The 19,372-nt window shown below is 48.1% G+C and overlaps 1 pseudogene across 1 annotated transcript; it reads left to right on the plus strand.

Moving 5' to 3' along the window:
• The first annotated feature begins 6,205 nt into the window (after positions 1 to 6,205).
• Positions 6,206 to 18,892, plus strand: LOC122553946 (B2 bradykinin receptor pseudogene; annotated as a pseudogene). The gene is made up of 2 exons (XR_015757823.1): positions 6,206 to 6,357; positions 16,471 to 18,892. The product of XR_015757823.1 is annotated as a B2 bradykinin receptor pseudogene (transcript).
• Positions 18,893 to 19,372: the final 480 nt, after the last annotated feature.

Here is a 19,372-nt window from a genome sequence, read left to right on the forward strand (position 1 = left end):
GCACAGACTCAATGGGCTGAAGGGCTTTTTTATGCACTGCAGACCCTGTGACTGGACTCCGGGCAGACTCACCAATGGCCTGTACAAACTTGGATTGTTTTCAAGAGAGCTTCCTACTTTAGCACTCACCTACCATTTGGAAACATATATGACTGTTTCATCATGAGCACTTAGCCAAAACCCTGCAGCTCTTTACATTAGCACTGTAGATGTACCATCAGCAGGTAGACTCCAACCACTACCTCCCCGAACAGTAATAATTGTCAAGTGAGGTGTCTATATCAGCAATGCCCATATTTGGTAAATGATTAACATAGAGCATGGAACGTCGAACGTTACAGCACAGTACGAGCCCTTTGGCCCTGCATGTTGCGCCACCCTGTGAAATTAATCTGATGCCCATCTAATCTACACCATTCCATTATTATCCACATGTATGTCCAATGCCCATTTAAATGCCCTTAACGCCGATGAGTCTACTACTGTTGCAGGCAGGCCATTCCATGCCCTTACAACTCTCTGAGGAAAGAAACTACCCCTGATATCTGTCCTATATCTATTACCTCTCAATTTAAAGCTATGTCCCCTTGCATTAGCCTTCACCATCCGAGGAAAAAGGCTCTCACTGTCCACCCTATGTAACCCTCTGATTATCTTATATGTTTCGATTAAGTCACCTCACAACCTTCTTCTCTCCAACAAAAACAGCCTCAAGTCCTTCAGCCTTTCCTTGTAAGACCTTCCCTCCATACCAGGCAACATCTTCATAAATCTCCTCTGAACCCTTTCCAAATGTTCCACATCCTTCCAATAATGTGGTGACCAGAACTCCACATAATCCTCCAGGTGTGGCCTTACCAGTGTCCTCTACAGCTGAAGCATGACTTTGTGGTTCCGAAACTCAATCCCCTACCAATAAACACCAACACATCATATGCCTTCTTTACAACCCTATCAATCTGGGTGGCAACTTTCAGGGATTTATGCACCTGGACACCAATTTCTCTCTGTTCATCTACACTGCCAAGAATCTTAACATTAGCCCAGTACTGTGCATTCCTGTTATTTCTTCCGAAGTGAACTACCTCACACTTTTCGCATTAAACTTCATCTGAAGGTCTTATGAGGAAAGGCTGAAGTACTTGGGTCTGTTCTCATTGGAGAGAAGAAGGCTAGGAGGGGATTTAATGGAGACATAAAAGATGATCAAAGGATTAGATAGGGTAGACAGTGAGAGTCCTTTTCTTAGGATGATTACGTCGACTTGTAAGAGGGGGCACAGCTGCAAATGGAGGGGTGATAGATTTAAGACAGATGTCAGAGGCAGGTTCTTTACTCAGAGAGTGGTAAGGGCGTGGAATGCCCTACCGGCTAATGTAGTCAACTCAGCCGCAATAGGGAGATTTAAACAATCCTTGGATAAGCACATGGATGATGATGGGGTAGTGTAGGGGGGGGTGAGCTTAGATTAGTTCCCAGGTCGGCACAATATCAAGGGCCAATGGGTCTGTTCTGCGCTGTATTGTTCTACGCCACCTCTCAGCCCAGTTCTGTGTCTTATCTATGTCCCTCTGTAACCCACAACATTCTTTGGCACTATCCACAACTCTCCATACCTTAGTGTCATCTGCAAATTTACTAACTCATCCTTCTACGCCGTCATCCAGGTCATTAATTAAAGTGACAAACAGCAGTGACCCCAAAACAGATCCTTGTGGCATGCCACTGGTAAATGAGCTCCAGGGTGTACATTTCCCATCAACCACCACCCTCTGTCTTCTTTCAGCAAGCCAATTTCTGATCCAAGCCTCTAAATCACCTTCAATCCCGAAACTCCGTATTTTGTGCAATAGCTGACCATGGGGAACCTTATCAAATGCCTTACTGAAGTCCATATACACCACATCAACCACTTTACCTTTATCCACCTGTTTAAACACCTTCTCAAAGAACTCAATAAGGTCAGCAAGGCACCACCTACCCTTCACAAAACAGTGTTGTCTATCCGTAATCAAATTGTTCCTTTCCAGATGATTATAAATCCTATCTCTTATAACCTTTTCCAACACCTTACCCATGATTGAAGTATGGCTCACTGGCCTATAATTACCAGGGTTGTCCTGACTCACCTTCTGAAACAAGGGAACAACATTTGCTATCCTCCAGTCTTCTGGCACTACTGCTGTCAACAATGATGACATAAAGATTGAAGCCAAAGGCTCGGCAATCTCCACCCTGGCTTCCCAGAGAATCCAAGGATAAATCCCATCCGGCCCAGGGGTCTTACCTATTTTCAGATCTTCCAAAATTGCTAAAACCTCCTCCTTATCAACCTCAATCCCATTAATCCTGTAGCCTGGATCTCCGTATTCCTGAAGAAGGGCTTATGCCCGAAACGTCGATTCTCCTGTTCCCTGGATGCTGCCTGACCTGCTGCGCTTTTCCAGCAACACATTTTCAGCTCTGATCTCCAGCATCTGCAGACCTCACTTTCTCCTCTCCGTATTCTCACTAACATTGCCCTCCTCCAATGTGAGTACTGAGGAAAAGTCTTCATTAAGCGCTTTCTCTATATCCTCAGATTCCACACACAACTTTCCACTACTGTCTATGATTGGCCCTAATCTTACTCTAGTCATTCTTTTATTCCTGATATACCTATAGAAGGCCTTAGGGTTGTCCCTGATCCTATCCACCAATGACTTCTCATGTCCCCTCCTGACTCTTCTTAGCTCTCTCTTTAGATCTTTTCTGGCTAACTTATAACTCTCAAACCTCCTCACACCTCATCCTCACATAAGTCTTCTTCTTCCTCTTGACAAGAGCTTCAACTTCTTTAGTAAACCATGGCCCCCTCTCTCAACAACTATGTCCCTGCCTAATGGGTATATACTTACCAAGGACCTGCAGTAGCTGTTCCTTGAATGAGCTGCAGATTTCAAGCGTGTCTATCTCCTGCAGTTTCCTTCCCCATCCTATGCACCCTACATCTTGCCTAATCACATCATAATTGCCTTTCCCCCCATTATACCTCTTCCCCTGCAGTATATACCTATCCCTGCCCATTGCTATTGTAAACATAACCAAATAATGGTCACTATCGCCGAAGTGCTCACCTACCTCCAAATCTAACACCTGGCCGGATTCATTACCCAGTACCAAATCCAATATAGCATCACTCCTTGTTGGCCTGTCTACATTAAATTGAAATGGACCAACCTGTGCTATTTTACCAAAGTACCCCCGTGCAGTTCCTATTGCACATCATCGCCACTCCCCCATTGGAAAAGATTTAAACTGAAGTTGTAGATATAGTTTAATCCTCCCCCCATCTTACATAGACCACTGAACAGTGCAGCATAGGAATGGGCCCTTTAGCCCAGCATGTCTGTGCTGACCATGGTGCCATTCTGAACCTCATCCCACCTGCTTTACATGGTCCATGTCCGTCTACGCCTTGCTTGCTCATGTCTGTCTAAATGCCTCTTAAATGTTGCTGCAGTATCTGCTTCCAGCACCTCCCCTGGGGGCACATTCCAGGATCCTCCCACCCTCTGTGGAAAGATCTGCCTCACACATCCCTTTTAAACTTTCCCCCTCTCACCTTTTACCTATGCCCTCTTGTATTTCACATTACCACTCTGGGAAAAAGACTCCAACTATCCACCCTATCCATGCCTCTCATAATATTATACACTTCTGTTGGGTCACCCCTCAGTCTCTGAAGCTCCAGTGAAAACAATCCAAGTTTGTCCAACCTCTCCCTGTAGCTAATACACTCTAGTCCAGGCAACAGCCTGGTAAACCACTTCTGCACCCTCTGCAATGCCTCTGCATCCTTCCTATAGTGTTGGGACCAGAGCTGCACACAATACCTCAAGTGTGGCCTCACTAAAGTCTTACACAGTTGCAACATGCCTTGCCAACGTTTATGCTCAATGCTCTGATCAATGAGCACAAACATGCCATCCGCCATTTCTCTGTCCAATTTTCAATTAACCTATATCCTGCTGCATCCTTTTTTACAACCCTCCTTACTATCCACAAATCCCTACAATTTTCATTCTGTCTGCAAGCTTACTAATCAGGCCACTAACACTTTCATTCAAATCGCTGATATATCTCACAAAGAACAGAATTCCCAGCATTAAATAAAAAAACAAATAAACTGCAGGTGCTGTACATTAGACACACACACTGAAATTGCTGGAAAAGCTCAGCAGTTCTGGCAGCACCTGTGGAGAGGAATCAGAGTTCATGTTTCGGGTCCGGTGACCCTACCTCAGAACAGTTAATTAACTCTGATTTCTCTCCACAGATGCTGCCAGACCTGCTGAGCTTTTCCAGCAACTTCTAGCTTTGTGTTTGAGGTCCCAGTACCATTCCTTGTGGAACACCACAAGTCAGAGACCGCCAGTCAGAAAGATACCCTTCCACAGATACCCTCTGTCTTAGATTAGAATTCCTACAGTATGGAAACAGGCCATTTGGCCTAGTAAGTCCACACCCACCCTCCGAAAAGTAACCCACCCAGACCCCTCCCCTATATTTACCCCTGACTAAAGCACATAGCACTATGGGCAATTTAGCATGACCAATTTATCCTGACCTGCACATCTTTGGATTGTGGGTGGAAGCCCACGCAGACACGGAGAGAATGTGCAAACTCCACACAGACAGTCGCTCGAGGCTGGAATTGAACCCAGGTCCCTGGCGCTGTGAGGCAGCAGTGCTAACCACTGAGTCACCGTGCCGCTTGGACTTCTATGACCAAGCCAATTATCTATCCAATTTACCAAGTCGCCAATGGCAACTCTCCGCAAATTAGAGAGAGAAAAACTGCAGATGCTGGATTCCAAAGTAGACAGGCAGGAGGCTGGGGGAACACAGCAAGCCAGGCAGCATCAGGAGGGACAGGCAGGAGGCTGGGGGAACACAGCAAGCCAGGCAGCATCAGGAGGGACAGGCAGGAGGTTGGGGGAACACAGCAAGGCAGGCAGCATCAGGAGGGACAGGCAGGAGGTTGGGGGAACACAGCAAGGCAGGCAGCATCAGGAGGGACAGGCAGGAGGCTGGGGGAACACAGCAAGCCAGGCAGCATCAGGAGGGACAGGCAGGAGGCTGGGGGAACACAGCAAGCCAGGCAGCATCAGGAGGGGGAGAAGTTGAGATTTTGGGTTTAAACCTTCTTCAGGACTGGGGTTGTGGGGAGCTGCCGATAAAGGGGTGGGTGGTGCTGGGGGAGGGTTTTGGGTGGGGGCGGGGTGGAGTGGTGAGGTAGTGATAGGTGCAAAGAGCTGAAGAGGTCACAGCGGTGTGGAAGTGAGAAAGGAACTCACGGAGTTCACATCTGAGGGAGACAGAGAACCTCTTCAAAGTGAAAAGTCACACAACATCAGGTTATAGTCAAAACATGTGATGATGGAAAAGCACAGCAGGTCAGGCAGCATCCGAGGAGCAGGAGGATCGACATTTCGGGCAAAAGCCCTTGATCCTGTTCCTCAGATGCTGCCTGACCTGCTGTGCTTTTCCAGCAACACGTGTTTTGACTCTGACTCTCCAGCAGCTGTAGTCCTCACCTTCTCCAACGCCAGGTTGTGGGCCAGCAGGTTTATTTGTTAGTACAAGCGTTTGGAGTGCTGCTCCTTTTCTGAAAGCTAGTGCTTCCAAATAAACCTGTTGGACTATAACCTGGTGTGGTGCGATTTTTCACTTTGCCCACCCCAGCCCCTCCACATCATGGCTACCTTCTTCAAAGTGGGCATCCTTCGAAGAGACTTGGCAGTATGCCATCTCCAGCAGCTAAATGTGGGGGAACAAATGACGGTGTTGCTTTTGGCATCCAGACATTTGTTTAAGATTCCATTAACTTCATCCAGCTGTTTGGGGAGTACTGTTTACCTGAGGTTAACTCCAGCAGGGAAAGAATAGGCAACATTCCCCCACTGCAGTTAAATGGCAGGGCTCACAGGAACAGCAGGGAGAACCAGTCTGAATACAGTTGTCTGTGCTAGCCTCTGTCAACTTCCAGTTTACTTTACAAACAGTATCGGAAAGGCTGAATGCAGGATGTCGAGCAGAGCAAATCCAACCTATTGACTGCCTCCAATCTCAGCGGTGACCTTAAACATATTTCCACTTGGAGGAGTTACCCTGTAAGTTACTTCCTCTGTTAGATATATACATCGTGAAGCAACAGTTTGCACTGTGTCAGCCTGGGAGGCAGCAGTGAGAGTGTGTGAGATTCCTGTTTCAGCAGCCTCTCTCCCCCCCGGGGAAGACAGCCCTCCCTCTCAGTCTCCTCACCTCTGGCTGGCCTCAGCAGCTCTTTCACAGCCTCTGGAGGTCTCTCACTCGGTAAGTGTCCGCTCATCTCTCCCTGATTGCTGTCCATTGTCCTGGCTTCCACTTCCATGGGACCCCTCAGCCAGATTCCCAACACCGGATCCAATAGCGGCGGAGACCCCACGTCTGTCGGAAATTCGGGGAAGACTTGCCCTTCCACCTACCCGGGTGGGGGAGCAGGGAAACTCCCCCCACCCCCCCCCCCCACCCTTGGAAGTGAGGGACGGGGTGGGGATCCTGTAATCCCAGGGAGACAGGGAGAGGGGGAGTTGGGGTGGGGGGAAGTGTTGGGAGAAGCCAGCGGTGAAATGATCAGAGTGGTGCTGGAACAGCACAGCAGGTCAGGCAGCATCCGAGGATCAGGAAAATCGACGTTTCGGGCAAAAGCCCTTCATCGTTCCTGGGTTGGATGCTGCCTGACCTGCTGTGCTTTTCCAGCACCACGCTCTGATCTAAACTCTGGTTTCCAGCATCTGCAGTCCTCACTTTTGCCCAGCGGTGAAATGAACAGTCAGGACTGGTTTCCAAAGAGAGTGGGGACACACTCTGGGGATGAGCTAATCCCCCTCCCTCTCCTGAGGGTCTGACAGGTGTATGTCTGTATGTGTGCCTATGTCTGTGTGTGTGACTGTGTGTGTGTCTGTGTGTGTGTGGAGGGCTGTGTGACTGTGTGTGTGTCTGTGTGTGTGTGGAGGGCTGTGTGACTGTGTGTGTGTCTGTGTGTGTGTGTGGAGCTGTGTGTCTGTGTGTATGTGGGGCTGTGTGACTGTGTGTGTCTGTGTGTGTGTGGGGCTGTGTGACTGTGTGTGTCTGTGTGTGTGTGGGGCTGTGTGTCTGTGTGTGTGCGGCTGTGTGTCCGTGTGTGTGTGTCTGTGTGGGGCTATGTGTCCGTGTGTGTGTGGGGGGGGGGGGCTGTGTGACTGTGTGTGTCTGTGTGTGTGGGGGGCTGTGTGTCTGTGTGTGTGCGGCTGTGTGTCCGTGTGTGTGTGTCTGTGTGTGTGTGGGGCTATGTGTCCGTGTGTGTGTGGGGGCGGGGACTGTGTGTGTCTGTGTGTGTGGGGGGCTGTGTGTCTGTGTGTGTGCGGCTGTGTGTCCGTGTGTGTGGGGTTGTGTGTCCATGTGTGTGTGGGGGGGCTGTGTGTCTGTGTGTATGTGCATGTATGTGTGGTCGAAATGACATCATGTACAGCCCCACCATAACCTTATATTCAATGCCTTAACTAAAAGAGGCAAGCATTTGTTTATTTATTCTTTTTTTAGTGTAATGTCAGTGTCACTGGCTGGGCCCAGCATTTATTACCCGTCCCTAGTTGCCCCTTGAGAAGATGGGGGCGAGCTGCCTTCTTGAACTGCTGCAGTCCGTGTGCTGTGCCCACAATGACCTTAGGGAGGGAATTCCAGGATTCTGACCCAGTGATCTTGAAGGATCAGCAATATATTTCCAAGTCAGGATGGTGAGTGGCTTGGAGGGGAACTTGCAGGGGGTGGTATTCCCATGTATCTGCTGCCCTTGTCCTTCTCGATGGAAGGGGTTGTGGGTTTGGAAGGTGCTGTCTGAGGATCTTTGGTGAATTTCTGCAGTGCATCTTGTAGATGGTACACACTGCTGTTACTGAGCGTCGGTGGGGGAGGAGTGGGTGTTTGTGGAGCTGCCTGAGCTACCTCATTTACCTGTCCTGCTCCCTTCAAGAATTTATGAACTATTACACCAAGCTCCCTCTGATCTTCATCTCTTTCCTGGCATTCTATCATTCATTTTGTCCTTTCCCCCAGTGCATCATCTGACACCTTGGTATACTGTTGTATATCTAATATCTAGCAAAAAGGATTGTGATGAACCTGCATGGTTTAATGTAGGAAATGGGGGACTACTGGAGGGTTGTCTGTCATAAACAGGACCAAATCCCCTCAGCCGGATGGACTGCACCCCAGGCTGCTATGGGAGGCAAGACAGGGAATTGCAGGAGCTCTAACACATGTACAGCACAGAAACAAACCCTTTGATCCAACCCGTCCATGCCAACCAGATATCCCAATCGAGTCCCAACTGCCAGCACCTGGCCCATATCCCTCCAAACCCTTCCTATTCATATACCCATCCAAATGCCTCTTAAATGTTGCAATTGTACCAGCCTCCACCACTTCCTCTGGCCCCTCATTCCATACCCGTACCACCCTCTGCGTGAAAAGGTTGCTCTTGTCTATCTTTTCCCCTCACCCTAAACCTATGCCCTCTAGTTCTGGACTCACCTACCCCAGGGAAAAGACCTTGTCTATTTACTCTATCCTTGTCCCTCCTGATTTTATAAACCTCTATAAGGCCATCCCTCAGCCTCCGACGCTCCAGGGAAAACAGCCCCAGCCTGTTCAACCTCTCCCTGTAGCTCAAAACATCCAACCCAGGCACCATCCTTGTAAATCTTTTCTGAATCCTTTCAAGTTTCACAATATCCTTCCTATAGCAGGGAGACCAGAATTGCACGCAGTATACCAAAAATGGCCTAACCAATGTCCTGTACAGCCGCAACATGACCTCCCAACTCCTGTACTCAATACTCTGACCAATAAAGGCAAGCATACCAAATGCCACCTACACTATCCTATCTACCTGCGACTCCACTTTCAAGGAGCTATGAACCTGCCCTCCAAGGTCTCTTTGTTCAGCAACATCCCAGGACCTTACCATTGAGTGTATAAGTCCTGCTAAGATTTGCCTTTCCCAAAATACAGCGCCTCACATTTATCTAAATGAAACTCCATCTGCCACTCCTTGGCCCATTGGCCCATCTGGTCCAGATCCCGTTGTAAATCTTCTTCACTCTCCACTACATCTTCAACATTGGTGTCATCTGCAAATTTGGACAGACTTAATACCCACTTGGAAAGGCAAGGGTTAATTAGGGATAGTCAGCATGGCTTTGTCAGCGAATTTGAAAATGTGATGGAGTGTGTGGATGAGGGAAATTCAATTGATGTAGTTTGTATGGATTTTCGCAAAACTTTTGACAAGGTCCCACATGGGAGACAGATGGAGAAGGTTAAAGCGCATGGAATTGAGGGAAACCTGGTGAGATGGATCAGAAACTGGTTTAGTAAGGGGGCAGAAAGGGCTGTTGTGGTAGAAGGCTGTTTGAGTGACTGGAGGTTGGTGTGCTGTAGTGTACAACAAAGATCAGTATTGGGATTCTTACATCTTGTTTTATACATCTTGATCAATAATATCGATGAAAATGTGGGGGAATGTTAAGCAAATTTGCAGATGGCACCAAGATTGGTAGAGCCATTAATAGCGAAAAAGATGGTTGTAGGTTACAGAAAGATATTGGTGGGTTAGTCAGAGAATACTTAATCCTGGTAAGTGTGAGGTGATGCACTTTGGAAGAAGGAACAAGATGAGGGAGTGTTTAATGAATGGCAGGACACTGGGCAGCTTAGAGGAACAGAGGAATTTTGGGGTAATTATTCACAGATCCCTGAAGTTGGCAGAGCACATGATTAGGAGAAAGTGAGGACTGCAGGTGCTGGAAATCAGAGTTGAGAGTGTGGTGCTGGAAAAAGCACAGCCAGTCAGGCAGCATCTGGGAGCAGGAAAATCGACATTTCAGGCAAGAGCCTTCATAAGGAATGAGGCTTGTGAGATGAGGGAATGGTCTCTGCAGAACACAGATAGCGGTGAGGAGGGAAATATTTCTCTGATGGTGGTCTGACTGTAGGTGGTGGAAATGGCAGAGGCTGATGCATTGTATCTGAAGAGGAGAAAGTGAGGACTGCAGATGCTGGAGATCAGAGCTGAAAATGTGTTCTGGAAAAGCACAGCAGGTCAGGCAGCATCCAAGGAACAGGAGAATCGACGTTTCGGGCATAAGCCCTTCTTCAGGAATGAGGAAAGTGTGTCCAGCAGGCTAAGATAAAAGGTAGGGAGGAGGGACTTGGGGGAGGGGCGTTGGAAATGCGATAGGTGGAAGTCCCTGTACACCTCCATCCCCCATCACGAAGGACTCAAAGCCCTCTGCTTCTTCCTCTCCCGCCGTACCAACCAGTACCCTTCCACTGACACCCTCCTTCGACTGACTGAACTGGTCCTCACCCTGAACAACTTCTCTTTCCAATCCTCCCACTTCCTCCAAACCAAAGGAGTAGCCATGGACACCCGCATGGGCCCCAGATATGCCTGCCTCTTCGTAGGGTATGTGGAACAGTCCATCTTCCGCAGCTACACTGGCACCACCCCCCACCTTTTCCTCTGCTACATCGATGATTGTATCGGCGCTGCCTCGTGCTCCCACGAGGGGGTGGAACAGTTCATCCACTTTACCAACACCTTCCACCCTGACCTCAAATTCACCTGGACCGTCTCAGACTCCTCCCTCCCCTTCCTAGACCTTTCCATTTCTATCTCGGGCGACCGAATCAACACGGACATTTACTATAAACCGACCGACTCCCACAGCTACCTAGACTACACCTCCTCCCACCCTGCCCCCTGTAAAAATGCCATCCCATATTCCCAATTCCTTCATCTCCGCTGCATCTGCTCCCAGGAGGACCAGTTCCAAATCCGTACAACCCAGATGGCCTCCTTCTTCAAGGACCGCAATTTCCCCCTCGACGTGATCGACGATGCCCTCCACCGCATCTCTTCCACTTCCCGCTCCTCCGCCCTTGAGCCCCGCCCCTCCAACCGCCACCAGGACAGAACTCCACTGGTCCTCACCTACCACCCCACCAACCTCCATGTACAGCGTATCATCCGCCGTCATTTCCGGCACCTCCAAACGGACCCCATCACCAAGGATATATTTCCCTCCCCTCCCCTATCAGTGTTCCGAAAACACCACTCCCTCCGTGACTCCCACGTCAGGTCCACACCCCCTCACCAACCCAATCTCCATTCCCAGCACCTTCCCCTGCAACCGCAAGAAATGCAAAACTTGTGCCCACACCTCCCCCCTTACTTCCCTCCAAGGCCCCAAGGGATACTTCCATATCCGCCACAAATTCACCTGCAACTCCACACACATCATCTATTGCATCCGCTGCACCCGATGTGGCCTCCTCTATATTGGGGAGACAGGCCGCCTACTTGCGAAACGTTTCAGAGAACACCTCTGGGACACCCGGACCAACCAACCCAACCACCCAGTGGCTCAACACTTCAACTCCCCCTCCCACTCCACCAAGGACATGCAGGTCCTTGGACTCCTCCATCGCCAGACCATAGCAACACGACGGTTGGAGGAAGAACTCCTCATCTTCTGCCTAGGAACCCTCCAACCACAAGGGATGAACTCATTTTCCTCATTTCCCCTCCCTCCACCTTGTCTCAGTCAAATCCCTCGAACTCAGCACCACCTTCCTAACCTGCAATCTTCTTCCTGACCTCTCCGCCCCCACCCCACTCCGGCCTATCACCCTCACCTTAACCTCCTTCCACCTATCGCATTTCCAACGCCCCTCCTCCAAGTCCCTCCTCCCTACCTTTTATCTTAGCCTGCTGGACACTCTTTCCTCATTCCTGAAGAAGGGCTTATGCCTGAAACGTCGATTCTCCTGTTCCATTGATGCTGCCTGACCTGCTGCGCTTTTCCAGCAACACATTTTCAGCATTGTATCTGAAGATTGGTAAGGTGGAAGGTAAGGATGGGAGGGGGCTATCCTTGTTGTGTGGACAGGTGGGGTGCAAGGGCGGAGGTGTTAGGAGTGGAGAAGATGCGTCGGAGGGCATCCTCAACCAGGTGGGAGGGAAAACTTTGGTTGTTGAAGAAGGAGGCCATCAGGGATGTTCTGGAGTGGAATTGGTCCTCCTGCAGCAGAAGCAGAGGAATTGGGAGGAAAGGATAGCATTTTTAGGGGGGGATGTTTGGGACGAAGTGTAGTCCAGGTACCTGTGGGATTTGGTGGGTTTGAAGTAGATGTCTGTGTTGAGTCAGTTGCTGGAAATGGAGTTGGAGAGGTTCAAGAAGGGAAGGGAGCTATCCGAGATGGTCCAGGTGAACTTGAGGTATGGGTGGGAGGTGTTTGTGAAGCTGATGAACTGTTCAACCTCCTCGTGGGAACACGAGGTAGCACTGATACAGTCATCGATGTAGCAGAGGAAAAGGTTGGGGATGGTGCTGGTGTAACTATGGAAGATGAACCGTTCCATGTATCCAATGAAGAGACAGGCATGGCTGGGACCCATGGCTACCCCTTTGGTCTGAAGGAAGTTGGAGGATTCTAAGGAGAAGTTGTTGAGGGTGAGGTCCAGTTCAGCCCAGTGGAGCAGGGTGTCGGTACTGGTTGAGTCGGTGGAGAGGAAGAAACAGAAGGTTTGGAGGCCTTCCCCATGACGGGTGGACGTGTACAGCCCCTGGATGTCCATGGTGAAGATGAGGAGTTGGGGGACGGGGAAGCACAAGTCATGGAGGAGGTGGAGGGCGTCGGGTGGTGTCCCGAATGTATGTGGGGAGATCCTGGACTAAGGGGGACAGGACGGTGTCAAGGTATGAGGAGATGAGTTCAATGGAGTAGTCGGAGACAATGGACTAGGCAAAAGTGAGGACTGCAGCTGCTGGAAACCAGAGTCGAGATCAGAATGGTGCTGGAAAAGCACAGCAGGTCAGGCAGCATCCGAGGATCAGGAAAATCGATGTTCCGTGCAAAAGCTCTTCATCAGGAGACAATGGACTGACTGGGGCAGTCAGGTTTGTGAATCTTGGGTCGGAGGTAGAGCCGAGCAGTGTGGGGTTCTGAGACTATGAAGTTGGAGGTTGTGGATGGGAGGTCCCCTGAGCATATGAATATGATAGTTTAACAGGCATATAGGACAGTTTCTTTCATCAGGTTATGGCAAAGGGTATTAGAGCAAGGAGGCAATGTTGGAATTGCACAGAGCATTGGTCAGGCCACAAATGGAGTACTATGTGCAATTCTGGTCACCTCACTGTGCGAAGGGTGTGACAGTGCTAGAGAGAGGGGATACAGAGGAGTTCACCAGGGTATTGTCAGGACGTAAGGAGAGACTAGATATGCTCAGATTGTTTTCTCTCGAGCAGAGAAAGTTGAGGGGGAACACGATTGAGGTGTATAAGATTATGAGGGGGATGGACAGGGTGAAGAGAGAGGAGCTGGTTGAGTGGTCAATCATGAGAGGGTGTAGGTTAGGGTCAGGGGCAGGAGATTTAGAGGGGATTTGGGGAAGAAACCTTTTCACTCAATGGGTGGTGGGAATGTGGGCTATACTGCCTGGGAAGGTCGTGCAGGCTGGAAACATTTAAAACATATTTGGATGAGCCCTTCAATTATCATAACATTCAAGGATATGGGACAAGTGCAGGAAATTGGGATTAGTGCACTTTTAGTACTAGCTGTGTTGGTACAGACTTGATGGGCCGAAGGGCCTTTGATGCTCTGTATAAATCCCTGTCTCACTATATGGATCGAGAGATCGTAACAATTTAATTTTCTTTTTGACCTGCCAGTTGGAACATATGCTTTTATTACGACATCTTATCGTGCTCAAAATTTAATTTTCTTTTGTTTATTTTGCTTAATTGATGTTCAGTGTTTGACAAAGTATCCATTAGACTGGCTTCCTGCTCTGGTTCCTATTTCTTATGGCCTTAATGAATCAGAAGCAAAAAGACTTGCATTGCCCCAGCCTCGGCCACAGTCTCAGTCGCTTTCGGTCCAGTGAAACACGTTTGCATTGTTGGAAATGCAGTTAGTGAGGAGGAAGTCATACAAACAGCAATGTGATAATGATCAGAGTGAGTGTTTCTGTTTTAGTGTTGTAAGGGGAGAACGCAGGCTCTGACACAGTGCAAGAGGGTGTTGTTTGTCTTTGCAGGATGGTTACGGTACAGGGGGAGGCACTTTCTCTCTCAGGTTCAGGGCAGTTTTCAGGAAGAGCAGTTTACCCCCTGCAGCCCCTCTCCCTCCCCCCCCCCACCATTCCAACTCCCAAATGTCCATAAGAACATAAGGCCTAGGAGCAGGAGTAGGCCGTCTCGTCCCTCGTGTCTGCTCCACCACTCAACACAATCAGGGCTGATCTTTTCGTGGACTCAGCTCCACTCACTTGCCCTCTCATCATATCCCTTAGTTCCTTTATTGTTCCAAAAAAATCTATCTTAGCTTTAAAAACGCTACTGAAGTAGCGTCAACTACTTCCCTGGGCAGGGAATTCCATAGATTTACAATCCTCTGGGTGAAGAAGTTCCTTCTCAACTCAGTCCTAAATCTGCTCCCCCCTAGTCTTGACGTTGTGCCCTCTTGTCCTAGTCCAGCTGCCAGTGGAAACATCCTCTCGACTTCTATCTTATCTATTCCCTCCATAATTTTATATGTTTCTGTAAGATCCCTCCTCATTCTTCTAAATTCCAATGAATATAATCCCCGTTTACTCAGTCTCTCCTCATAAACAACCCCCTCAACTCCGGAACCAACCTAGTGAACCTCCTCTGCACCCCCTCCAGTGTCAGTACATCCTTTCTCAAGGAAGGAGACCAAAACTGCATGCAGTACTCCAGGTGTGGCCTCACCAGCACCCTGTACAGCTGCAACATAACCTTCCTGCTTTTAAACTCAATCCCTTTAACAATGAAGGATAAAATTCCACTTGCCTTCCTAATTACTGGTTGTACCTGCAGACAAACCCTCTGTGACCCAATGGCTATCTACGTTTCTCCTCTGAAAACCTGTCTCCGCCACGTTCCCAGACAGTGCCTTCTAGGTCTGAACCACTCAGTGTGTGAATCAGGTCTTCTCTCACGCTCGGAGAATCCTTTACATTGTGAAAACAGGCCATTCGGCCCAACACGTGCACACCAACTCTTTGAACAGCATTCCATCCAGACTCAACATCCCCCACCCTGTCTCTGTAATCCTGCATTTCCCATGGCTCATCCACCGAATATTACACATCCCTGCACACTATGGACAATTTAGCACGGCCAATCCACCCTAATCTGCACGGCTTTGAATTGTGGGAGGAAACCAGAGCAACCGGAGGATACCCACACAGATGAGGGGAGAATATGCAAATTCTACACAGACAGTCGCCTGAGGCTGGAATCGAACCCGGGTCCCTGGTGCTATGAAGCAGCTGTGCTAACCATTGAGCCAATATCAGTAAGTGTAGTCCCTCATCCTTGGAACCGTTCTCCTGCACTCTTTCTAATGTTGCCCAGTCCACGTGTGACGGAATACTCCCCACTTGCCTGTTTGGGTGCAGCTCAAGAAGCCTGACCCCCATCCAGGACAAAGCAGCCTGCTTGATTGGCACCACATCCACAAGCCTCCACTTCCTCCAGCACTGACACTCAGTAGAAGCAGTGTGTACTATCCATTCCCTCTGCCGCTGAGGCAAGATAGCTGCAAGCCACAAACACAGTACATGGCAGACACTTCCAAATCAGTTCTATGGCTTCAAAGTTCAAGAGAAGTCAGTGCTTGGAAACTAGCATGTTCCCTAGTTCCAAATTAAACACAATCCTGATTTTGGAATAACATCACCATTAATAACATCACTGCTGGTCAAAATCTTGGAATTCTCTCCCAGGTACCAACAATACCTTCCCCAGCCTTCTGGAGAATAATCAGGAATGGACAATTACCTTATCTTCTGTATAAACAGCATTTCCCTTGCTGCCATCAGTTCTGAGGAAGGGTCACTGGACCCGAAATCTTAACTCTGCTTTCTCTCTGCAGATGCCACCAGACTTGCTGAGCTTTTCCGGCAATTTCCGTTTTTGTTTCTGATTTGCAGCATCTGCAGTTCTTTTTAGGTTTTTATGGACAATAAAAGTTGGCTTCACCAACAATGACCACATCCTATGAAGGAACGTATATTTACAGAGAGAAGTAGTATTCTTTCATGACTACACTTGACAGCTCAGAGCTAATGCTTAACTTTCCAGTTTGGAATTTCAGCATGTGTCTGGGCTTGTTCAGAGATAAGCTTGCTAATAACAAATCAGAGTTGACAATATATTCCAAAAGATTACATTTTACTCCTGTGTATCAACATTCTAATATAGCTGTCTATCCCTGTGTGTTGTTCCAAAGGAGCGATGCTCCATGGTCTGGTGACAATTCTCTATCTATGTCAGAAAAGCTAACTGGTCTCTGTCTCTTTTCTCACAGACAGTGCCCCAATGAATGTCCACACAGCTCCCAACCAGTCCCTGGTATCGGCTCCTAATCTCAGCGCAGTCAACAGTTCCGATGGCTCACTCGCTTGCCCCGAAGGTAATTTCTGGGAGTGGCTGTACACCTTTCAGCCGATTTACATCATGGTGGTGTGTGTCACTGGCGTTGTGGGGAACAGCTTTGTCCTGATGGTCCTGTGTTTACAGAAAGGACGTTGCACGGTGCCAGAGCTCTACCTGGGGAATCTGGCTGGGGCTGACCTGCTCCTGTTGGCTGGCCTCCCCTTCTGGGCCGTTAACATTGCCCTACACTACGAATGGCCCTTTGGAGATTTCCTGTGCCGTTACGTCAACTCGGTGATTTATATGAATTTGTACAGCAGTGTCTACTTCCTGGTGATGGTCAGCATTGACCGCTACCTGGCTCTGGTGAAAGTCCTTCATTACGGCAGAATGCGGACACTCTCATGTGTCAAGATCAACTGCTTCATCATCTGGATGTTCAGCTTGCTGATGAGTAGTCCCATCATCATATTCCGAAGAGTGATCTATGTGGAAGATTTGAACATCTCTGCCTGCTTACTTGATTACCCCAATAAGTATTGGGTTCTGAACGTGGACATTCTGATGGTTGCCATTGGTTTCCTGATCCCTGCGTTTATCCTCAGTTTCTGCACATTTCAGATCCTGAAGGTCCTGAGGAACAACCAAATGCAGCGCTTCAAACAAGTGCACAAGGAAAGCAAGGCAGCCATCTTGGTGCTCGCTGTCCTTTTGGTCTTTGTCATTTGCTGGCTGCCCTTTCAGCTGCTGCGGTTCCTCAGGATCTTTCTGTTTTCAAACATCCTGCAGGGCTGCTCATTAGAAAGAGCGATTAGTAACAGCAATCAGATTGCGAGCTTCCTGGCCTGCACCAACAGCTGCATTAACCCCGTGCTCTATGTCCTTGTGGGAAAGCAGTTCAGGAAGAAAGCACGGGAGGTGTGGGTCCGAGCTAGGAGCAGGTCAATACAGACTTTGAATGACTCCGTCACAAGCCGCACCACAACAGTAAAGAGTTAACATCTGGATATGAAGCAGAGATAGAGCTGCCTCTCCAACTGTGAGCCTGTCTTCACACATCAGCTGTGGTTGTCATGCTTTTTCTCTTTCTGCAACTGATAGGACCGGCTGTTGCAAATTGCATGTCAAGATTCTCAATTATATAAAGGAAGGAATGGGACGTATTACATACCAGTCTGTCCCTGATCACTTTTCCAATAGTTGCTTCAAACCAGGGCATCACCAGGCAGAGATGTGGTGATGTCCAGGGGCTTTGGGAGAGAGGGAAGTAAACTGTGCAAGAGCTGTGTGGCTCCTGGTCAATGATTATCTGCTAGGCTCTGGCTGAGGACAACACCAAGATCAGGTACTGTGCCAGCACAAAGCTTTAGGGTGGCACGGTGACTCAGTGGTTAGCACTGCTAGCTCACTGCGTCAGGGACCCGGGTTCCATTCGAGACTCAGGCAATTGTGTGGAGTTTGCATATTCTCTCTCTCTCTCAAAGAAAATGCTGTGCAAATCCAAGGAAAAGAATTATAAGGATATGGGACAAGCCCTTTAGGACTGAGCTGAATAGAAATGTCTTCACTCAGAGTGGTGAATGTGCCATTGAAAGCAGCTGAAGCAAAAACCATTGAATGTTTTCCAGAAGGAGTTAGATCGAGCTCATAGGGACGGATGGGGTTGGAGAGAAAGCAGACTCTATGGAATTGTCACAAGGCAATTGGACACGTCCTGGAAAAAGCCAGGTTTGCAGGATAATGAACGTAAAGACTGATTGATAGCATAGAGCCCAGTTGTGGAACAGTGGCAGTGTCTCTACTGCTGGAGGTCAGGGTTCAAGTCCCACCTACTCCACAGGTATGTGATTACATCTCTGAACATGTTGATTAGGAAAATAGTTTTAAAAAAATCTAATTGTATACCTCTTTCAAAAAGCTAGCTCAGGCAGGCCAGGGCACATGGTTTTAAAGAGAGATCACGACTGATTTGAAACATAGCAAACCACCTGCAAGGTTAATAAATGGGAAAACAGGTAACATGGGAGAGTTATAGCTCAGGTACTACAACAAGGTTCAGTGCAGTTTAACAATGTGGTGTCTTCTCAAGAATATTCCAGATGGCTGGATAAACCTGTTAGAATGATTCAGCAACACAAATAATTTGTAATTTATACAGTACCTTGGATTATAAATTCGGCATGGTATAATGACAGTAATCCTGTGTTCAAGTGATGTTGAGTTGATACAATGCTCTGTTTGATCTCATAACTAATAAAATATGCCAAAGTATTTAGGGTAACATTAATCCTTGACGCTATGATATGATGTGTGTTATCACAGATGTGACAATAAATGAATGATGCTTCATATCTACCTGTTTCCTGACTGTGTCTGAGTTCTTTGATAAATCAGTGGGTATTGATCAACTAGGCAGAAGTACAGAGTTAAAAATCACACAACGCCAGGTTATAGTCCAACAGGTTTAATTGGAAGCACTAGCTTTCAGAGCGACACTCCTTCATCAGGTGGTAGTGGAGGGCTCAATCCGAACACAGAATTTATAGCAAAAATTTGCAGTGTGATGTAACTGAAATTATACATTGAAAAATTGATTGTCTGTTAAGCCTTTCATCTGTTAGAATACAGTGATAGTTTCACTTCTTTCATGTGTAAATCACAAAACTTTTTTTAAAAAAAGTTGCATTCTCGGGTTAGCTGTTAACAATGGTGATAGCTAGACAATATGTTGAAGGTGTTAGCCCCCTGTGTTCTCTGTCTATGACCTGATGTTTAGATTGATTCTAATCTAAAACGTGAGATAACAGAGTTTTACATAAATTCATGCAGTTTTT

The sequence above is a fragment of the Chiloscyllium plagiosum genome, unplaced genomic scaffold, assembly GCF_037043375.1.
Source record: "Chiloscyllium plagiosum isolate Xiang-an unplaced genomic scaffold, Cpla_swu_hap1 HiC_scaffold_8, whole genome shotgun sequence".
NCBI lineage: Eukaryota > Metazoa > Chordata > Chondrichthyes > Orectolobiformes > Hemiscylliidae > Chiloscyllium > Chiloscyllium plagiosum.